Genomic DNA, 23,018 nt, shown 5'->3' with positions numbered 1-23,018 from the left:
CTTTATCATCATTGCTATCATTAATGAACATTTATCTTTTTATCTATACTTTGAAATGTCAATGAGAAATCGAAAGTTACAATATGATGGAAATTTTAACTTTTAAACCACAAAGAAACAGAAGTCTGAAGCATAAAGACTCAATCACCCTGATAAGTAAGTGGTCCTAAAATTTGAAAGTGAAAGCAATACAAACCTCAAAAAGAAGTTGTTTGCTTGATATTAATGCTAGCCTTTAAAACCGAAAATATGTCCTGTTAGACTAAAATCATGGTTTCCATTAACCTTGTTTAAAAAAAAAAAAAAAAAAATCCCATGAGCGTGGATTTTTTTCCCTAAGTCTCTTCATCAGAGCAGCATGGGGTCCCATTAGGCACCCTATTTTACTTCTACCTTATAAATAACGTTAGTGATTCTCTATTTCCATGGAAACCAAGTATAGAGAAACCCACTTAAATGAATACCGGTTAAAGGAATAAGTTTTATTATAGAAAGGTTTCACTGCTCTAGATGAACTCTACTGGGGAATACTACAAAGTCTTCTTAAGTATAATTTTTAAAAATATATCTTTGGTGTAGAGGGAGCTTATTAAAGGTCCTGTTAAATAAGTACACTCCCGCACTAAACTAAATATGCTGAACAACATCATAACATTAAAGATACATTCTCAGTGCACTACACAGGGGTTTCTATGCACAACTTCCACTGACTAGGCTTCCTCATGCATTGGGGTGGAATAATTACCCCTATGGGTCTAATTTAAACTAATAAAAACCAAGGAAATTCAGAAATAAGGCTACCATCACCTTGTAGTAATGAACAGGCCACAACTGCAGGCACATGCATAATTTGCTGCTCCAAAAAGGAGCAAAACAAGGGAGCAAATGACGAAAGTGCCTCATCACTGTAACCAAGTCTAAAGTTAGTAGTTAGTCAAAATTCCCTCCTCAACAAACTATGTTACCAGTTACAATATATATCCCATAATACACACATTCAGGTTAAATAAAAACAGAATATGCTCAAGTACAGAACAAGATTCAGTTATTTACAATTTTTACATATAAGTAATTCACTAGAAATGACCATTATTGATGAACCTTATAAAAGTTACATAGATAGGCAAGTATACACAAAATAAAATGTAACTTGTAAGAATAGCAAATTCAAAAGAAAAAAATATTGGAGTTTTAAAGACAGAAGAGGTAAGAAAAACAAAAACAAAAAGCTTTCCAGAAGATATGGTTCTTCATTAAGTCAGTAGTGGCTAAGACATCTTCAGTAATGAAGAAACAATATTATCTTAAAAGGGATTCCCAATCACTTAGGAAGACTTGCAACATATGAAAAGTGTTAACATTCTCTCACACATTTTTCTTTTGAGTATACCAATGCATCTATCTATTTGCACTACATGTTTTGAAAACAAAATTACTATCTTGGTAATGTTATATACACTACAGATAAAGACTGGCAAATACTGATAAGTTTGGAAGTTAGGTAATGAATACATAGGGTTTGTTATATTACTCACTCTACTTTTTTATGTCTTTAAATTTCCATAATGAAGTTTTTAAGCCAGTCATGGTGGTGCACATCTGTAATCCCAGCTACTCAAGAGACTGAAGAAGGAAGTCTGAGGCCAGCCCGGGCACCTTAGTGAGACCTTGTCCAATAATAAAATAAGACGGGCTGGGAATATAGCTCAGTACTAGAGGACTTGCCTAGCATATGTGTAAGGCCTAGGGTTCAATCTCGATACTACAAAAAGAATTTAATCCTATAAAGTAAAGTTCTTGTCTCAAATGTTTTCTGTGTATAACTTAATCATGGACAAAAGGCCTCACACAGATTTTAGAAGCCACTGAACTTAAATCCTATATATCCAATAACTTAACATGTAGCCACAATTAATTGCCAAGTTGTACTTTTCTCACCAAACAATTCAGTTAACAATTCAAAAGCACTAACAGAAATCTGGAAAAGAAAGGGTTCACTATTTTGCACCTGTTAACCAACAAAAGATTAATAAATGATAAAGAGGCATGGTAGCCATATTTTTATTTTAAAACCAAAGAAAGAAATTCTGTTCCTCTCAATTAATAAATCAAAATACTTTCAGAATCACCAACATCAAAATTTTCATTTTCTTCTCCAATGAGGTCCACAGGTCTACAGTAGGAAATCAAATTAAAACTTATCTTATTTGAGTAACAGGTCTGACCATTTGCCTCTCTCTCATCACTGACAAGAAAATACACCAACTTCTGAGGTAAAAGGTATTTTCCTCTTTTCTCCCTTAGTCCAACATAAAACATTTCACAAATACTTAATTTGCAAGTGATTTTAAGCTATATTATCCAAATTCTGGCTGAGTACTCACACTTGAGGGAAGAAGGGGACCCACAAACTGTTAAAACTTATCAGTCTTGGAACAACTCTCTTGGCTTAAAAACTAATGATTACAATGGTGTTTTGTTTTGAAGAGAAAAAGAAAATGGTAGTGGCTTTGGAGGGAGTGACAACAGTAGACAGGACAGTGTTGCCAGGGGAGGGTGTCCACAGGAGAGAGTGTACAAACAAGAGAGGTAGCAAAGAGTGCATGGAGAAGAGGGAGGCAGAAAGGCAGCAGGGGCATTGAGCAGTCAATGGTGGCATCTGTCTGTAAAGTAGCCGAGGCACTGCCAACTGGAGAACACCTGCGGAGTCAGAGCAGGAGCTCGCTCGGCGTAAGTAGCTCTACCCTTGACAAACTGACAGGGACAAACTGGTTTTCAAAATTGTGTGATTCTTTAAATCAACACCAAAGATAATGGTAGACTCTTTTTTCCCTTTGTTTTGGGTGTGTGTGTGTGTGTGTGTGTGTACACGCATTCCTGAGGACTAAATCCAGAGATGCTCTACCACTGAGCTACATCACTGAATTTCCCAAGCTGGCCTGGAACTTGTAATACTCCTGCCTCAGTCTCCCAAATACAGGCATGTGCCACCATGCCTGACTGTAGTCTATTTCAAACATCTATATTTATTTAAATACATTTCTAAAAGTTCCAAAATTCAAGTCGGAGATGTAGCTCAGTGGTACAGCACTTGCCTGGCATATGTGAGGCACCAGTGTCGACCCTCAGCACCACATAAAAGTAAATAAAATAAAGGTACTCAGAAAAAAGATAAAGTTTAAAAAGTTCCAAAATACCATTCAACCAAGTGAAGCAACTTTTATACATCCTGCATATAGCTAAATAAAACTTAATATTGTACAGGGCTGAAGGTATATTTCAGTGGCAGAGTGCTTGCCTAGCATGCATAACACCTGGGATCAATCCCAGACTACACCTATACACACACACACACACACACACACACACACACACACAATCTTTAACATTATTCATGTTATGCTAATCTTAGAACTACTAAACTTATAATAGGTCACTCTACCTATTATAAGTTTTTTAAATGAAAGAAAACTACACAGCCTACTATAAAATTAATTTTTAAAATATTTGAGTTGAAGTACAGCAGTTATCAAAAAACTTGTTGGAATTTCTACTCACAAAGCTGAAACAATGTTAGGAACACAGAATAAAATATAGTAAAACAAGTTATTCTCCTACTAAGTCTTTACCAAATGGTACAGCTAGGTAAATGAGAACAAAAATGATAATGGAAGATATTAGACTACTCTGACTCAACTGCTTGCAAGTGGTAACATATACCATATTCAGGATATTCTGATAAGCTATTACAAATACTGTACATTTATTGACTCCTACAGGGAAAAAAAACTACACAGATCATGCATCAAAAAAGTTTCCAGGGCTGGGGCTGTAGCTCAGAGGCAGAGCACTTGCTAAGCACTGGGTTTGATCCTTAGCACCACATAAAAATAAACAAATAAAGTCATCCCGTCCACCTACAACTACAAAAAATTAAATTAAATTAAATTAAAAAAATAAAAAAAGCTTCCAAACCAAATCAGTAGTAAATGAAAAAATTCTGTTTACACTTAATCTTTTCCCTTCTGTCAATTACTGGTTTCACTTTCAAAGGGTGGAGAGGGGTACACATACATTCTAATGAATAGATTAAAAACTCAATTCTCTAACCAAAAAAATAACCCTCAATTCTCAGAATTCACTGTGGCTTTTCCCATAATTGTCTTGTTCTTGGGCCCAATTTCTAGGTTCCACCTGAGCCGGTCATGGTGGTGCACACCTGTAATCCCAGTGACTAGGGAGGAAGAGGCAAGAGAATCACAAGTTCAAAGTCAGCCTCAGCAATGTATAGAGGCCCTATATTATAAATAATAAAGGGTTGGAGAGGTAGCTCATGTAGCTCAATGGCAAAGTGTCCCTGGGTTCAATTCCCAGTACAAAAAAAAAAAAAAGTGTATGTGTGTGTGTGGGGGGGGTGTTTGTGTGTGTGCAACACCACTTAAGACAGACACCAGATGAGAACTTTCATAAAGACAAAATGCCCAAAATGAGAAAGCAAACTCTGCCCATCAGTACTAGAAACATGTGCACCCCTTTCAATCTCTCAAGCAACATAGCTATTCCCTTTAGTTATTGCACCCAAGCACAAGTTAGGTTAACACACACAATGTGTTAGACCCAATGGACTAACCCAGCTGATTAATATTTTGGATTCTGAGTTCAAACATCTAGTCTATTACTGACTTGATGCTAAGTGATCTACAATAAACTACATCATCATACTACACCATATCTTTTCAGTATTCTCATCAATTGCTGAGGTGGGGAATAAAAAGAAAGAAAAGCTTATATCACTAAGAGTTTTAAAAACGCACCCTGAAATATTTTTAAAAGGATCTGTTAAAACTAACACATTCTCATATATTTTCTATTTCTCCCAGAGCTATTCACAAATAAAAACTCATTAGATACACTTTTAACAAACATGCCATTTTCTTATCATGGCATTTCAGGGGAAGGGGAAAAAAAAAAAAAAACCCTCTTTGCAGGTAATTGTTCCATATTTATTCTTTTCTCATAAACTTTTAGTGAAACTGTAACAATAACAATAATAAAGATAAAAGCAGTTCTTTTACTGAGTGTCTTAAGAGTTCCTTTTTTTTTTTTGGTACTGGTATTGAACTTAGGGGTGCTTTACTATTGAACCACATTTTTCTTATTGAGATAAGGTCTCAGTAAGTTGCTGAAGCTGACTCTGAACTTGCTTCAGTCTTCCAGGTCTCTGGGATTACAGGTGTGAGCCATGATACCAGGCTAAGAGTTCCTCATTTTATCTTCACATGAACCCTAGGGAGGTTGGTATTATCATCCCTGTGTCCCTGTGTCATAGATAAAGGAACTGAAGTCTAAGTGACCAGCACAGAGACTGGTATGCAGTTATGTACATGCTACATCTTTACTGAAGGAAGCTTAAGTAGTCAGTCTAACGTCATAAATTAAACTTCAAGTGTTATACTGAAATTCCAACCTAAGGATCAGACCACAGAGCTCTTTTCCCAATGTGTAACATTTGTCTTAATCCCTGAGAAGGAAAGAAAAGAGCAGAGAACTAAAGTCCACTCCCATTTATTCAGTACTTACTTCTACTACCTAATTCTATTATTTTATGCATTGACCCATTTATTCCTCAGAGCAACCACAGCAGACAGGTACTATTATTTATTCACATTTTACAGAAGAAGACACCAAGAGACACAGAAGATGAAGTGACAAAGCCACAGTCAGAGTAAACACATGGCAAAGCCAGGATGTGAATCGACGCATACTGGCTCCAGCACCAATACCCTTAAGCACTATATACTCCTGCCATGCTAAAAACTTCCTTCATGTGAAATACACAAAAACAAAACCTTTAACCCTTCACCAAATTACTAAATTGTACACTTGGATTAACTACGAGAAAACTAGGGGTGCTTTTTTAAGTATGCACACCAGACTTCTTTACAGGCACACAGAATACATCCCTAGTGATTAGATCATTGTGCTGCTCAGGAAGTAGCACATTGTAAATCTGCTTAAAAGCCCTCAGCCCACCTCTCTCCACCCTCAGACCTACCCTAACCATGCACTGTAAGAAATAGGCAATCCAAAGATAGCCTAGTGCAGTCTTCTATAAAATGAATGTTACTCTGGAAATATCAAACTATGTATACTACCATTCCATCACCCTGTCTTCTTCCCAAGCACCATTAAAAAAAAAAAAAAAAATCACAAAAGGAATGAATGAGTCTAAGCTACTTAAAAACCATAACAAATGTCCAATGATAACTACAAATTTAAATGAGAAAAAAAAATGCAAAATTCTCATAATTTTGTAACTTGTCCAAATTCTACATTTAAAAAGCACTAGGCCTCTTTGAAAGACTCAATTCTTAGATTAGCTTTTTATCATGAATGTGCCTTAAAGAGTGTGAGGAAAAGTCCATTTTCCCCTCAGATTCTAAACCTCTTCACATGCATATTTCAAACAAAAATCATTACTGCTGCATTACAAGTTAATGGGCTTCTTACCCTAAAGTCTACTAGTAAAACAATGTGATTATACAAATAATAATTATACAAATAAAAATATTAAGCATGAACTTGATATTTGTATTTTAACATATAATACATACAGGAAATAAATATGCAGGACAGGACTGGACCTGGAGGTACTAGGAACTCAACACAATGAAGACAGGAACTATTGCAGCTCCCTCCATTGACATCGTAAAGTTGCCACATTTTCTGGGCTCTCTTTTGAATTAATGTGGCATCTGTTCCAAGTACAGCATGCTAACATTTTACTAAAAGATATTTTCATTCTACATTTGTATCTGCTTTGCTTTTTATTTGAACTCCTGTTTTATTTCAGTGGTCATTATTTCTTTATACCAAGTTGTCAATTTGGCATTCCTAATCTATCTCCTCTGAGCACAAAAAGGATGGGGAGGAACCACCAACTTACAAACCTCCAACAGCAATAATTACAATATGCTTTGCATATAGATTAAATTAAAAAATAAACAGCACAAAGATTTTTGCAGGCTTTTTAGTATCAAGTCCTGATAAGTTAACAGCATCTGTTCTTTTCAGAAAAGGAATTCTGTTCTGAGATACTGGGGGTGGGGGCAGAATAAACAAATACCAAATAGAATAATTCAAGTTGCAAAGTTTGGTCTCCATGAAATGATGATTTCAATAATCTGTATATATCCAACCCTATCAAGTGATAATTGCTTTTTAAGACATCCTCAAAAAATGCTGCAGCAACAAGCCAAATACAACCACTTGTACTTAACATGCATGCTGCATACTCTACAATGTTACGTCATATCAGGCACAGAGAAGACGCTTACCAAGCTATCCTGCGTTCTATAAACTGCCTAACAACAACAGAAAAGGCACTGCCATCTCTATGGGAGTAGGAGCTCACAGGGTAGGCAGCCTTTCCCTTTCAACTCTGAAGAAAACAAATAAGGCTTATATTTGTGTCTTTTAAGCTCACCTCTCTCAAGGCCTTTACTCTCAATCTTTCAGTCTTTCACAGAAATAAAGGCTGTTTCTTTAAAATTAAAAAGCCGCAAAAGATCACTCCAATTTAAAAGCCCCACACCTTTTACCAACTGTCCTCCAGCTGTCCCCATGGCTGGCTCTTCTGCAGGAGGAATGGCCTATCTAGAGCACCAGTCTCCAAGTGGGTGTGTGCAGCCTGAGGAAGGGAGTCACAGGAAATTATTACAACTTGCATTTTTAAATCTGATCCTTTTAAAATTTCAACTTTCCTGTATGTTTGATAACATTCACAATACTGATTCAGACCATTACACATTTACTAGTGTCCATAATTTTAGAAAGATTGGAGACTACAGGTCAAGATGACCAAGACTAGCGGAGCACAGTGGCGCACACCTGTGATCCCAGCTATTCAGGAGTATCACAAGGCCAGCCAGAGCAATTTAGTGAGACTTTGTCCCACAATTAAAAATAAAAAAAGCTGGGAATGTAGCTCAGTGGTAGAACATCCCTGGTCCCAAACCCCCGGGAACAGCAAAAAAAAAAAAAAAAAAAAAAAAAAAAAAATCAATACTAGAATTGAAGTTAGTGAAATTAAACTCTACCATTAACTTACTCAAGTTCTTTTCTCTGCCTCAGTTTCACCATCCATGACATTAACTGAGCTCTCTGTACATTCTCTGTACAAGACTATTATGAGAAGGAATAAAACACTCTCGAGGGCATGGTCTGAGCCACTCAAAATGAAAAGCACATTTATGAATGCTACAAATGAGAAATATTCTTAACTTGCTTTGTTAAAACATGGACTGTACCATAACTTACTACTGCTATACCTGTCAGATCTAGTTCTTAGAATCTCCTCTCCTCACCCCAAACCCCTCCGTTACTGGATATTGAACTCAGGGCCTTGCACATGCTAAGTAAGCACTCTACTATTGTACATCCCCAGTCCTTTTTAAAATTTTGAGACAGGTCTTGCTAAGTTGCCAAAATGCCTCAAATATGAAGTTTACAGGTGTATGCCACCATGCCTAGCCCAATTCTTAAAAATTTTAAAGCAAGGCTTCATTAGCACTTCACTAAAAGTTCAGTCTAAGGAAGCATAAAGCACTTTAAATGCAAGAAATATATTCCAGGATTAGAAAGGCTTTAAAAAACTACTATAATGAAAACTTATTAACCATGTAATAAAAATTTTCAATTTAAAAATTACAAAGGTGAATTATGATTAATAACATTAGCAACAAGTTAAAAACTCTCAAAGTCAGACTAAAAATGAATAGCATTCAAATAATTTACCTTTTTTTCTTAAACTTCCTTTAAAAATACTGAGTTATTAATATAGCATTTGGTAGTAGCTGAGTAGAAGTCTGCAGTGCCAGTGAGGTCACCCAATATTACTCAGGAGGTTGTGAGTACCAGGACTAATTCCTAGGCAGGGTTTCTTCATGCTGATTAAGTTGCACAGGTTTGAGTTTCTATTAATTAAAATATTGAGTATTATCTTGTTTTTAAAACTATTTTGCAAATTATGAATGCATGCTTCTTTTTAATACCTTTGTTTTATTTATTTATTTTTATGCAATACCCAGTGCCTTACACATGCCAGGCAAGTACTCTACCACTGAGCTACATTCCCAGCCCTGAATGAATGCTCCTTAACAACAAAGAAGAGACCATCAGCTTATTAAAAAAAAAAAAAAGTCACCTAAAAACATAACTGTTCTTAAGTAGCTACCAGAATAAACTAGAATTCAACTCTGAAATGACACCTTCTCAATTACTTGTACAGAATGTAAAACAATGTTGTCACTTAAAACTGGCTAACATTATTTAAAGTTTCAACAATAACAATGACCTCGTGTAAGGTATGAACCAAATAAAAAGAACATAAAATGCTCTTTGCCCCATAGGTAATGACTGGCCCAGGGCCTTTGGTTTATGTCCTGAATATATAAATCTTACCCATTTCTCTTCAATCACCCCACTCCCACTTTCCACAGGAGACCTATTTTCAAACACAAGCACATTTTTTTAAACAGTCACCTGAAAAAAGTAAACTTCAAGATAGTATTATGATATAATTACATTTAGTTTTGAAATGTGTATGTGTGTGAATTACACATGCAAATGCACAGGAAAAGCTTAAAAGTAGGACGGGAATATGACAACTTAAATTTTCTCCTTTATACATATCTGTATTGCTAGAATGACTTTCATAACTCAGATATACTGCTTTTATAATAGTTCTTAAAACAAAGGACCACTTACCTGACACTCTAAAGTGTTGACAGTTGTGTAAGGACTGACTAAAACAGTGAATATAAACTAAGAAAATTGATAAAATAACCTACCATGGTAAGTACCCAACTTCCACACTATAAGCAACAGGTAACAGACCCACTTCATCCTAGGTACTGTGTGTGGCAATGGGGACACAACGATGAAGAAAACAGGCATTATCTCAAATGCTTTCGTTTCCATTCCATCCCAATTGTTTACTATTTCTGAAATATTCAACCTGACTCAACCAAAATCAACATCAGTCTCAAAATGATACATCATAGCTGTGACCATTTCAGTAAATTGAAAACTTTTTTAGTAATTCACTTTCTAGGTTTCTATGGGAATTACAGAGTTTATATAGCATTATGGACACTTAAGAGCAAGGGCATAGGGTTGTATCATTTGCTACCTATGTGATCACAGGGAAAGATCCATTTCCTCACCTGTAAAATGTAAGTAGGATAATAATAACAAATCCTCTAAATATTGCTCTGAGGATTAAAATTAAATGAGATCTCATGTATAAAAAGGCTCAGCACTGTGAATGAATATGTAACAACAAATCCCATCATTATGTACAACTATAATGCACCAATAAAAAATGTGGAAAGAAAAAAAGAAGAAAGAAAAATAACATTCACTGGGGGAAAAAAGGCTTAGCTCCATATAGTCACTGTTAAATTAGTATTATTAGCTTTATTAGTATCAAATAACCCTAAAGATTCAACATGCCAAACATTTTTAAAATTCTATATGTCACTTTTCTAAAAACAAATAGATGTGTGTGTGTGTATATATATATATACATACATACATACATATACATAAAATCACATAAAATAATAAAAATATTTTTCTACATAAAAAACCACACTGAAAACTTTTCAACACATCAGTACATTTGTAAAATCTATATTATAATATACACACAAATATATCAGTGTATATTGTCAAAAATAAGCTATAAACACATCAAGAGCTTTTCTACTGGATGCAGGGTGGATCACTAATTTTTTTGGTTCATTTTGATTCTAACTCATATGGTTAAAACTTTATAATATTAAAAAAATTAACATGACATAGAAAAATGCCTTAAAATTCAGCCATTTATTAGTGATTAAAAATTCAATTTGGGTTAAGGGTATTGCTTAGTAAAGTGCTTACCTAGCATGCACAAGGCCCTGTGTTTCATCCCCAGCACCACAAAAACAAAACCAAAAATCAATTTACATATTTAATCTATAAAGAACATTCATGAGTATTATCTCATATAATTCTTTTAAAAGCATAGTGAGGCAAGCTCTTATTTATTTCTCACTAGTAAAACTAAACCCCAACAAGGCTGAATTTTCCAAGAGTGTGCATCTGAGTGACAAGACTGGATGTAAAGATAGGTCTTTGATAAGTCACAACTGATTTATGTTAGCCTGGGACAGTTCATAAAAAGAGAGAAAACAGTGTTCAACAATCTAGGTGTGTCAGGGGTCTCCTCAGTGAATACTCATGAGTGCCCAGTTTCACTCCTCTTAATTTCCAACTTAAGAACTTCAGGAATTAACATGAGTATATAACAACAAAATATACAGAAGAATTCATTCAAATCTGATTATTTTCTATACTGGCCAATTAATATCAAAGACCATTTTTCTCCTTACATTTAGCCCTTGGTACTTGACTTCTTTGCAACCACTGAATTTATTTCATTTTAATATTAGGTCTTAAAAAGACAAATTGATATAAAATAAATTTATAATTTAAACAATTTAAAGTATGGAATAATTCCATAAATATTTGACATTTCTAAAGAATCTATTTAATGTCTAATATACACACTTACAAATTTTAAATCACAATTATGAGGGGGAAAATGTTAGTATTACTGTAGTAAGTTGATTTCTTGAATAAATACTACTAAAGGCACAGTTTTCTTAAATACACACAATAGACACAGTAGCCATCAGCAATTACATTCCAAGAATTCCACACTAAAGAAAAAGCTAGAATAGAGACTGGCCAAGCAGGTAAGAAAAATAATTTCTTAAATCTGCCTACATTCAAATTAAGGAACATATATTGTAACATATGCTTACATTTTTCAGTATTCCTAGGCATCCCTTTCCTATCTCAAACATCTAAAAGGAACCAGACATACAAATAAAAGTCTAAGAGAAATCAGTATCCAAAAAAAGAAAAATAATGTAAGGACTTAAGTTTTTTTTAACCTAACATTTTAAGTACAACCCAGACTTGAAATGTTTTCTTTCTGGGTTGTTCACTGGCCTCTAAAACATCAATCCTGTGACACCATGAACTACAATGATAGATAGGTGCATATTTCTAAACACAACAGAATTTTTTTCCAGGTTATATATACTGTGATACAAAGGGCATTTTTACAGCATCTTATTTTCTTTAATCAACTACTTTGGATATTCTATCAGTGCAAACATTATGAACATCTTTTGAACTTTCTGAAGTCAACTGAAGACACAGTACTGGGGCAACGAGCAATGGACAGCAGACTTGAATCCTGATGCTACTGGCTTGTCTGACTTTGGGTATTTACCACTTAGGGAGAAACTGAGGTGTAAAGACATTTTATGTATAGCAAAATTTTCTACCGAAATTTTCTATGGTAGGATTGCCACATCACTACCATAAGCTAAAAATCTCAAGGCCTTGTTAGAACAGTCTGGGATTCTGATCAAATTATAATGTTGAAATGGGGGGGGGTGTTATTTTAAATAATAACAACAACTACTGCTATTCTTAATTCAAAAGATCTACTGTGCCAAGCACTACACTAAGCACTGTCATAGACTTTAACATTAATCCCTCTGGTAGTTAACAATGGAGAATCCTCAAAAGAAAATTTTTTTAACTTTACAAATGAAAACATGAATAAACTATTAAAGATACCTCACATTTCTACCTTTCAGACTACATCTTTGAGTACTAAATCTGTACTGAAACACTTACTTTCAGGAATTTGTTTTCCAGATAGAGGGTACTGATATTCAAGATGCTGACACTTATTACAGAAGAATCGCAGAATTCTAAACTTAAACAGTGATACAAAGATCCTTCCATCTAACTTTACCAAATAACTGTCCCCTTGGGGAAAAAAAAAGGGGGGGGGGGGAGCTATATCATGCCTGACAATAAGAAGTTTCTAATGCCCACAGTAGCAAAGAGTGATGCTATTAATCATAAAGTGACCTATTTCACCACTCACATAAAAATTACAGTCCAAGAAACTGCTAAGTCGTTTTGAATTTATGTAAATGTTATTTTACATGTAAATCTTATAGCAGTTGATTAAAAAAACACAATAACTCATCTAAGATAAACTATAGCCACTAGAATGCCTGTAAAGACTTGCTTTAGAATTTTGGTAGCATAATAATCATGGTACCATTAATCAAACTTTACTTAGCAAAAAGTTGTTAGAGACTTGGGAAGCTGTGTATAAAATGGAGTAGAAAAGGAGGGAGGGCTCCCCGAGCTGCTCAAATCAACTACAGATCCCAGCATGCAATGCTCTAATCTGAAGTTAAGCAAAAACTGCCACTGCATCCTGGGACTTGTAGTAAGAACCACTTCACTCTAAGAACAAGTTTCAAGAAAGTCTGAACTACATAGCACAAATGACTATATCTTACAATGAGGGTCTAGTCAAATTTTGACCTAAATTATCTCTGTTCTGAGAGTTTCTCTGGGACATTGGAAAAAGTATCAAATTAATATTAACATTTTCACATTAGAAAAATCTTATACAGGATATGCATTAAAAGCCAGAGATTTACTATCATGGAAATAAATTTTTGAAACTTTTTAAAAGTTTGATTGGATCCATTTCAATACTCCATCCTCTCCCCCCCAAAATTATATTACCAGCTTTCCTTTTAAGAGTTATTTGTTTATAAATAATTTCTCTTTAAAGAAATTTTTGTGAGCAATCATTTCCCATAGTCTAGTACTACCCATGAGGAAATACATTCTTTATAGTGATATACATACACACCACCACTAAAACAAAAAATACTGAAGATCCTCTTGTTAAATCCTCATTCAATATTTATGTCCGCCACTCCTCAACCCTCATTCTCTACACACTTGCATTTCTTTTTTTTTTTTTTTTTTTTTTCCCCCATACTGGGGATTGAACTCAGGGGCACTTTACCACTGAGCCATATATCCAGCCCTATTTTGTATTTTATTTAGAGACAGGGTCTCACTGAGTTGATTAGCACCTCACCATTGCTGAGGCTAGCTTTGAACTCGAAATCCTCCTGTCTCAGTCTCCCGAGTAAGGAGCAAGCCGCTGGGATTACAGTCTCGCGCCACCGTGCTGGGCCACACTTGCATTTCTGAAAAGCACACTTAGAATAAAATATTGCAACTACAGTTCCATTTCTTTTATTCACTGACCTCTTCAGAAAACACAAATGATATTTTTAATCTATTAACATGTACAAACCCTAGCTAAGTTTGAACTGTAATTTATGCATATTCAGTTCCTACATATACCCCTATTTTCTGCAAGACACTGGAAGGAGGCTGGGAAAGAACTAAGTGCAATCTGCATCAGGAGGCCTAACACAGGTGGTGGGTTATTTTCAGGCAACAGCACCTTCACAAACATGCTGTGGAATACAGCCCAAGAAATTCCTAACAAGGAAAGATAGCTGGCACACAGATTAACACAATCCAGCTAAAATCACCTGCAAACACATGCTACTACATTTCACCATAAAAGTGACAGGCTACTAAAGGATCTGAAGCTTCATCAATACAACATACTGTCCATAAGGCCAGAGATAGCAGTTGCCATGGTTACTATCACCCACTTTTATCAGGAAATTATCATTACCCTGAAGTTTTGGGTATTACTTAAAATTTTTTTTTAAAAATGTTTAAGGTTCCGTTAATTGAGTGAAAGAACCAACTACTGTTTGATTTGTAAGTATGTCGCTTTGGAGATGCACATGGTTAACAATACTTGGATCTGCAGCAGAAGAAAATCAATTCCTTTCTGCTGCTCCTTCTCCTCAAGTACTGACAGTTTGTATTCTCAATGCATCCAAAACAATAAAACAAAACCCATCTTTTTGGCTTCTGGTTTAAGTTATGTTTTTCCCTTAGGCCCACAAAGCAAGTCAAAATAAAGCCCCATCATCAACCTATTAGGCTTCATTCCCTTTCTATCTCCATATTATTGGTTCACTTTCTTGTCCACTTTAGTTTTGTTTTGTTGTTGTTGTTTTGGGGTTTGGTGGTTGTTGTTTGTTTGTTTGTTTTTGAGACAGGGTCTCACTATGATACCCAGGCTGGCTTCAAACTCCTGGGCTCAAGTGATCCTCCCACCTCAGCCTCCTGAGTAGTTGGGACTGAAGGTGTGCCCAACCACCACACCCACCTTCTTGTCTGCTTTAAAAAGCAGAAAACATTTCCATAGCTGATTCCAAATTTATAGGAAAGAATTTCCTTCAACTGAGACTGCTCACTAACTTTTTTATTAAAAAAAAAAAAAAAAGTGGGGAGTGGGGGAATTTGCACAGTATTGGAAAAAGGTAGGTGGAGGAGTACTCAAAATGCCATTCAAGAGTTTGGTGTTAAGAAAGTCGCTTTGGAGGGGCTGGGGAGATAGCTCAGTTGGTAGAGTGCTTGCTTACCTTTCAAACACAAGGCCCTGGGTTCGGTCCCCAGCACCGCAAAAAAAAGTCACTTTGGAAAAGTCAAGGATGACTGAACTACAAGGGTAGACAGAGTTCACCACAACTTCCAGTGGAACAATTAATAGGTAAACAGGTAACATGACAGTTCTTTTTCTTTTTCTTTTTTTTCTCTTTTTATTTTTATGGTACTGGGGATTGATTTAACCCAGCTTTACCACTGAGCTACACTTCACCTTTTTTATTTTTATTTTGAGACAAGGTCTAAGTTGCTGAGGGTCTAAGTTACTGGGGCTGGTCTTAAACCTTCAACCCTCCTGTCTCAGTCTCCTGTATTGCTGGGATTACAGGCACAAATACTTACTGCACCTGGTTAGGAACATTGTTCTTAAAGTCTATTACAACATTCTCCCAGAAGACAGGTATTCAAAAATTTAATACATGATAAGAATTACATGAAAGCCTACAAAAAGGTATGGTTATATATACACACAAACATTCAAAGAAGAAAACATACTCTTTAAAAAATAATTATCTATAATAAATTTAAAGCAGTTAACTTATAACCACTTAAAAAAAATCCCAAAGCAATAAAAAGATACACCTGGTAAAGTTCATGTGATTAAAATGTATTGCTATGCTCCTAAAGAATACCTAGGCCTACAGAAAAAATAAAAATAAAAAATAAAAAAAAAAATCCTGAGAAATCAACACAAATCACAAATATTCCCCAGCACAAAATAATAAGAAAATTCAAACATATTTCAACAAATCAATTCTCAATATAAATATAAAAGGTCTGTCAGAGGTCAGACACCTGAAACTTTAATCCCTCCCATTCTCCTTTTAAGCGATAAAATACTAAGGATTCAAAATTTAACAGCACATTAATATAACTTTAACTCAATATTTAACAAAAAACTTTTAGCATTCACTGTCTGTGATATAAAAGTTAATATCACCCCTTAAAGGTTTCATTTTTATCTAAACAGTTAAATGTTTTTCTTACCCTTTAGAGAAGAAAGTTTCTATATTTACTTTCTAATTAGGGCTATCTCACAAAGAACAGTCATTTCTGAAATTTAAGATACTATACCTTTTGATATATTCACAAAAATAAGGATTCCCAATTAACTATATTTTGGTTTTTATTTTTTGTTTGTTGTTTTTTTAATTTTCTGTCCAAAACTGTGAGCAGAGTCTAAGAAGAAAGCCACAACTCAAGGTTTAAACTTTTGGGCTATTTTTACAGAAAAATAGTGCACTCCTCTAGATTTGAGTAGTCATGTCTCCATACATGCTTCTAAAATAGAAAAACAAAAATGATACACACATGTACCTAATATGAATGCATACAGATGTACATATTTTCACTATGAAAGAAGTTTGAAATCTTTAGTCAGTAAGAATTTTTCAGGAAGTTCCCAGAGTCAATCAAAACAATCAAAACCTGAGCCATGACACGTTACTCTGTGTGTTATTAAGAATCTACAGAAGAGATCAGGAACTTAAATGTTCACTAAAAATCAACTACTATCACATCAATGAAGAAAGGAAGAAAAACAGTAATAGGGGACATACACTTCTCAAGATCTTCAAAAGGAAAAATGATATTTTTCTGAATTATGGGAAACTGCCTAGGCAGCATTTTTTAAACAAAGCTTCAAAACTATAACAAAGAGATTTTTTGGTAACCACAGCAGTATTTAAAAAACAAAAATTCATGAAGTGTCCAGGGTGCACTTTTAATGCATGAATTTCCCAAATGATAGGGAGAAAGTTAGCATTTTAAAACACAAGTTCTTTTTTTGTATTAACTGGTTATCTATCCCAATAACTTACTATCTGCATGGCTTCTTACAATTTACAAAGAACTTTCCTATTATTACCTAATTTGATTATACTAAGAAAGCAGTATAGTATTATGCCTACAAAAAAGACAAAACCCAAAGCAGGTTCATTGAATTTTCTATACATTTCCAAGTTTTTAAAACGTTGATATACAGCTTTGCAAGCAACCACTGTAGCATGATTATGCCACTGATAATTCACCTAACAGAGTTTGGAAGGACCATATGCAAACGCTATGAAATAGTTAAAGTAGCTACTTTTGTACAAAATACCAAAAATGTAACAAATATTTGGTACAAAGTACCCACAAATGTAACTTTACTATAGTTCAAGAATCTCAACCTGTAGAGACCAACTTAAATACATCAACCATATATATTTATAAAGTTGGGTGCCTAATAAGCTATCTATCTTAGAATCACAAAGATTCAAGGACATACACACACAAACAATAGAAAAATTTTTCCATACAAGATCCTTCTTTCCAAAAATCTCAATTACTCTACATCCTATTTATATTATTATAGAAAGGATCACAAGGCTTAAGGCCCACATCATACCAATGATTTTTGTTTATTACAAATGCACATTTTAAAAATGTGTTCAACACCTCATTCATCATTACAAGACTAACTTCACTTCCAAAAAAAAAAAAAAAAAATTCTAACGGCACTCTATACCTAATCCCAGCATCCTTACACTATCCACAATAACAAATCTACTTCGCATAGTATCATAAGCAGGTAGAACATGGTCAAAAACTCTGGTTTCAAATAGCAAATGAAATAAATTAATGGCATTTTTGAATGAACTTACTCAAAAATCTTTCTGGAACTTTAAGGTATTAATCCTGTTGCTTAGCTGATGCTTACGTAGAACTGCAGTAAATCGTAAGACCCTTAAAATTCAAAAATTTCCTTTATCTTGCTGTAGCACCTCCTGCTGGATATCATTTAGAGATCTTCAGGTAAGCAGAAGAAGAATTTCTCTGAGATAGCTCCTTCCAGATAATTAAATAAGGGAAAAGATGGCCCCTTCAAAGCTAAAAGAAATAATGCTCCATCCATCACTTACACTTAATAAAATATGGCACAGGTAGGTGTCTTACCACTCTGGCTCTCATAAAGACTTGCCTGAGTCCAAAGTGCAACATCCCTAAAATAAGTCTTTCAAAATTATCTAAAAACTAAGTTAAAATGCCATCAAAAGCACTGATGTCAAAGACTTTATTAGGGACAGTCAAGTAATGCCAGTCAAACTCCAAGTACTATTATGTTACCAAAGCAAAAGAAAAGCACTTGGGTATTTTTAACAAGTTGGCCAGATGTTTGTGTTTTGAGAATTTTCTGCACTATTGTTATGTTCTTCACTTATAGTTGTTCATCTACAGAAGTCTTAGGTACAAAATTTTTAATAAGTATGAGCATAAATGCACACAAAAACTTCTCTGCCATCAAAAGCTATGTTCTGGGATTTTAAAACGCATTCTTCTGACATTTTAAATGGCCCTAATAAGCCAGTGTTAAGCCCGCAACACAGATTCCACACACAAATGAAGACAGAAGAAGAGAATAAGAAGAAACTTACCGAAATTAAAATGAATAATAGTATTTCCAGTAAAAATGTAGTAATGGTTTCCTACAAGGCTGTAAACCAAGTAAATTGTGAAACTTTGAAAAAAGGGGAGTGGGCTAGACTTTAAAAACTAAAATAAAAGTTGACCTATTTATTTCCATTACCCAAACATGAATGAACACCAAATGTAAACAAATAACATAAACACTGAAAAGTATGTTTATACATTTTAGCCTCAATTTCAGACCCCTTACTAGGCCTTCAATAAAGCTGCAGATGTTGATGCTGATTAGTATCCTCTAAAAGGCATATCCCAGCTCCTCACCCTAAAAAACCCCTACAAAGTTGCCTACTAAAAGGTTCCTTCCTAGAGTGCACAATTGCTTTAAAAAAAAAAAAAAAATTTCATCAGTCTAAATTAATCTGATTCTAATATTCAGCTATCAATTATTAATATATAAATGTTCCTAACTTCACTAGCCCAAGTATTTACATTCCTGACACCTACCATTAAGAAAAATGCACAACTAGCAGCCCGGCTATGGGGCAAATTCTTGAAATCCGAAACACAGCCACAAAGTTCACTGTCAAGGCCAGTGCTGAGGCCCAAACACGCCCGGACCTTAACTCACATTTGAATTCTAGAAATCCATACTCCCAGAGACATCATTTAAAAACAACACAAATGGACGTGCAGGGTGAGATCCTCTACTTCAAGACCTAAACAAAGAATATTTCAACATATGACCGGAATATGATGACACCGGATTCACCAATGAAAACAAAACCTGCCTACCATTAGCAGTCGTCCCCTCATCTCAACAACTCAACTACTTAGAAATCACTCTCGGCACATCTACACCCCACAACCGGCGTGTGGCCTCCTCCCGGGGTGCAAGCCACAGACAAAGTTGAAAGGAGACATTCTCGCCCGGTGCCCAATCTCGAGATCCACCCCTCCCCTGCCAGGGCCACCTTGCTGCTACCCACCATCGCGAACGTGGTCAGGGGAAGAAAAAAAAAAAAAAAGAAATCCTAACAGCACCGCTCAGCAGAATAAAGAGAGCAGGGAGGATGACGAGAAGTGTTGGGAACTGCGTGCACGGCGGGGCTGGACCAAACGGAAAGAGTCCCACTCCGCGCGCCCCTCCCCCCGGCGGGGGCCCGGGGGGAGGGGCGGCGCGGCCCCTCTCGGAGCGGCCTGTCCGGCCCGGCCCGCGCGGGGTCCCGGGGCGCCCCGCGGCCGCGGGCGCCGGGGGCGACTGCGGGAGGGCCGGCCCCGGGGTGAGGGGTGCAGGCAGACTCTCCGGAATAACAAGTTGCAGAAGAAGAAGAATAAGCGGAATTTCCCCAGCGCTGCTCCGGCCACCCAAGACAAATGCACCAACACACACACACACACACACACACACACACACACACTCGGGCCCGGCGGCGTCAGCAGCCGCAGCTTTTTTTTTTTTCCTAACCAGATCCCTCAGTCATCAAACAAGATGGTTTTCCCCAAAAAAAAAAATTTTTTGAATTAAATAAATAACCATAATAAAAACTTCCCCCCGACAGCATCCCGGGGTGGGGGGTGGAAGAGCCCAGGCGACCATCCCCGGCCGAGGGGGAGCCGGAGGGGGCGGACGAGGCTCCGCGCCCCCCGCCCCCGCCCGCGGCCCCCGGGCCGGCCCCCCGCCGGGACAATGTGACGCCCCCTCCCCGCCACCCCCGGCGCGCCGCCTCTGTCACCCGCTCCGGCCCTGCACTCAGCGCCCAGGCTCCCGAGGCTGCTCATAAACTTACTTCCAATCTATCCTGGGGAGGGGTGGAGGGCAGAGGGGAGGAGGGGGGAGACCAGGTTCTCCCATTGTCTTTTTTTCGGGGGGGAGGAATAGGAAGGGCACGCAGGGGGGCGCCCCGAAGGGGAAGTTATTGCTCAAATCTCAAGTTGACTGAGGGGTCCTGACGAGAACACCCCCTTTCCCTCCTCCCTCCCACACACCCCTCCCCTCCCCCTACCTCCCCCCACAACAAACTCCAAGCAGGCAGCCCCTGTTCCTCCCAGAGACAAACACCAGAGACAAGACAGAGGGAGAGAGGGCGACAGGGAGAGGGGGGGAGAGCGGGGAGGGAGGGGAAATAGAGCTACTCAAGAAAAAAAAGAGAGGAGAGTGAGAAGAGAGAATGGAAAAGCTGGGATACTGCACCCTCCTGCTGCTGGCTGGCTGTCCCCCCTGGCAGCTGGAGGCAGGAACTCTGAGCAGGAGAAGCAGGAGGAGGAGGAGGAGGGAACTCTTCTTCATGGGGAGGGAGGGAAGAAGCTGGAGCTGCTGCTGCTGCTTCTGCTGCTGCTCTGGGCCTCTCGCACTTTTTAGATATTAGTGTGTTAAGATGGTAGGTTGTTCCCTTCTCCCTCCTCCTCCTCCTCCTCTCCTCTCTCTCTCCCTCTCTCACTCACTCACTCTCTCTCTCTCTCTGGGCTGTTTCTTTCCTCCTCTTCCCCAGGCAAGGGGGGGTGGGGAGGAGGGGGTGGGGGGAGGAACTGGAGCCTCCTCCTCCTCCAGGAGAGACACACACAGGCCCCGGGCCGGAATGGGGGGTGGGAATCAGAGCAGCAGGAAAGAAACTGTGGGAGACAAACAAGCCCAACTCTTCATCCTCCTCCTCCTCCTCTCAGCAGCAGCAGCGAGCACCACCAGCCCATTCACCACCCGGCCCCGGGCCGCAGCACCTCCGCCGCCTCAGCCCGGGGATCCCTCCGCCCAGGCCCAGACACACTCGCCCGCGCGGGAGCCCGCCGCGCGGCCCCGCCGGCCCGCCGCCGCCGCCGCCGTGCGCGCCCCCGCCGCTCCCGAGAGCCGGGCGAGAGGGACTGGGCTGGGAAAGCGGGGACGAGGGCGGGGGGAGTGGAGGCGCCGGGGGAGAGGGGCACGGCGGGGCGGGAGGGGGCCGCCGGGCGGAGTTGTACGGCGACCGGCCCGGGCCCCCGCGCCCCCGCCCGCGGCTCCCGGGACGCGCGGGTCCCCCCCGGGGGCGCGGGGCGGCGGCGGGGGGGGCGGGGGGGGCCCGCGGCGGCGCTCGGGCGGGCGGACTACTTGACGTGTCGGTGCGGCGAATTTATTTCACTTTGCCTAAGGAACGGGGTGTGCTGCGGCCCCCATTGCCTAGGGAAAAAACCCGGATGTAAAGTGAGTGAAACTAAACTAGAGTGAAGTAGGGCAGCAGCAGCCAAACTCCAGTGCAGCGGCGGCGGCGGCGGCGGTGGTGATGGGGCCGAGCACGGAGCGGCGGCGGCCAAACTCCAGGGCCGCCGCAATCCGGGGCCCGTGCAGCGCTGCAGCTCGGCTCCCATGCAGCCGCAGCAGAGGCGAGGCCGGAGCCCGCTGCGGCCCCCCCAACTCCGCGGCCCGAGCCCAACTCCCCCTCCCGCCGGCGGGAGCTGCAAAGGGGCTCCGGAGCGGCCCCAACTCCCTCCAGTGCAACAGCAGTTTGAAGGGGGGAAAACAAGCTGCGAGGGCAGGAGCGAGGAGAAGCAATGGGGAAGCACTGCAATGGGGGAGCGTGGTCCAGGCAACAGGAGAAAGATGCAACCTCAAGTCGAATGCAACATGCAATCCCCGGCCGCCGCTCGCCCGCTCCCTCCCTTCGCCACCCCGCCCCCTTTCCAAATAACTACCCTTGAACCACTTTATTAGCCGTACTTAGTCCCACACTCGCTACGGGGAGGGGCGGGGGACGGGGTCCTTCGCTCACCTTTATTTATTGCTGCTTTCTCCCCCCTCTCCATGTTTTTTATTCCTAAGTTCTTTTGTTCTAAGGGGGATGATGGCATTTACTTTTCTGCTTTGTGTAGCAGGGCAATCACTGGGAATCGGCCACGTATAATCCGGCGGTTTGTCATATTTTATTAGTGAAAGTATTTTATGCCTATTCTACCTCCAAGGACTGTAACATGGAGAACTGCAGGGAGGAAAAAAAAACATCAGAAGAATTCTTGTTTTGAGAGATTTCTTGGCGGGGCGGGGGAGGGGTTTTTTTTTTTTTTTTTTTTTTGGAGGAGGAGGTTTATTTAGATTTTTAAATCGATAGTTTTCAACTTAAAGCTTAACGTTTTTGTACCGATGTATTACTGAATTCTAAAATAAC

General features: G+C 38.7%; 1 protein-coding gene across 20 annotated transcripts in view; it reads right to left on the bottom strand.

Annotated features, from left to right (window-relative positions):
• The window catches only part of PHF21A (PHD finger protein 21A), a 173,881-nt gene extending 152,245 nt beyond the window's left edge, over nt 1–21,636 (bottom strand). For 14 of the 20 annotated variants that reach the window (XM_079103416.1, XM_079103433.1, XM_079103432.1 and 11 more), the window contains exon 1: nt 7,595–7,690. The gene's annotated coding sequence lies outside the window, so the exon portion shown is untranslated. The other 6 variants (XM_079103412.1, XM_079103429.1, XM_079103427.1 and 3 more) reach the window with 5 other exon arrangements.
• Between the last annotated feature and the right edge of the window lie 1,382 nt (nt 21,637–23,018).

Source organism: Sciurus vulgaris (assembly GCF_902686455.1).
Source record: "Sciurus vulgaris genome assembly, chromosome: 11".
NCBI classification, from domain to species: domain Eukaryota; kingdom Metazoa; phylum Chordata; class Mammalia; order Rodentia; family Sciuridae; genus Sciurus; species Sciurus vulgaris.
The sequence above is the reverse complement of the archived record's forward strand: the minus strand, read 5'-3'. Positions and strand labels throughout refer to the sequence as shown.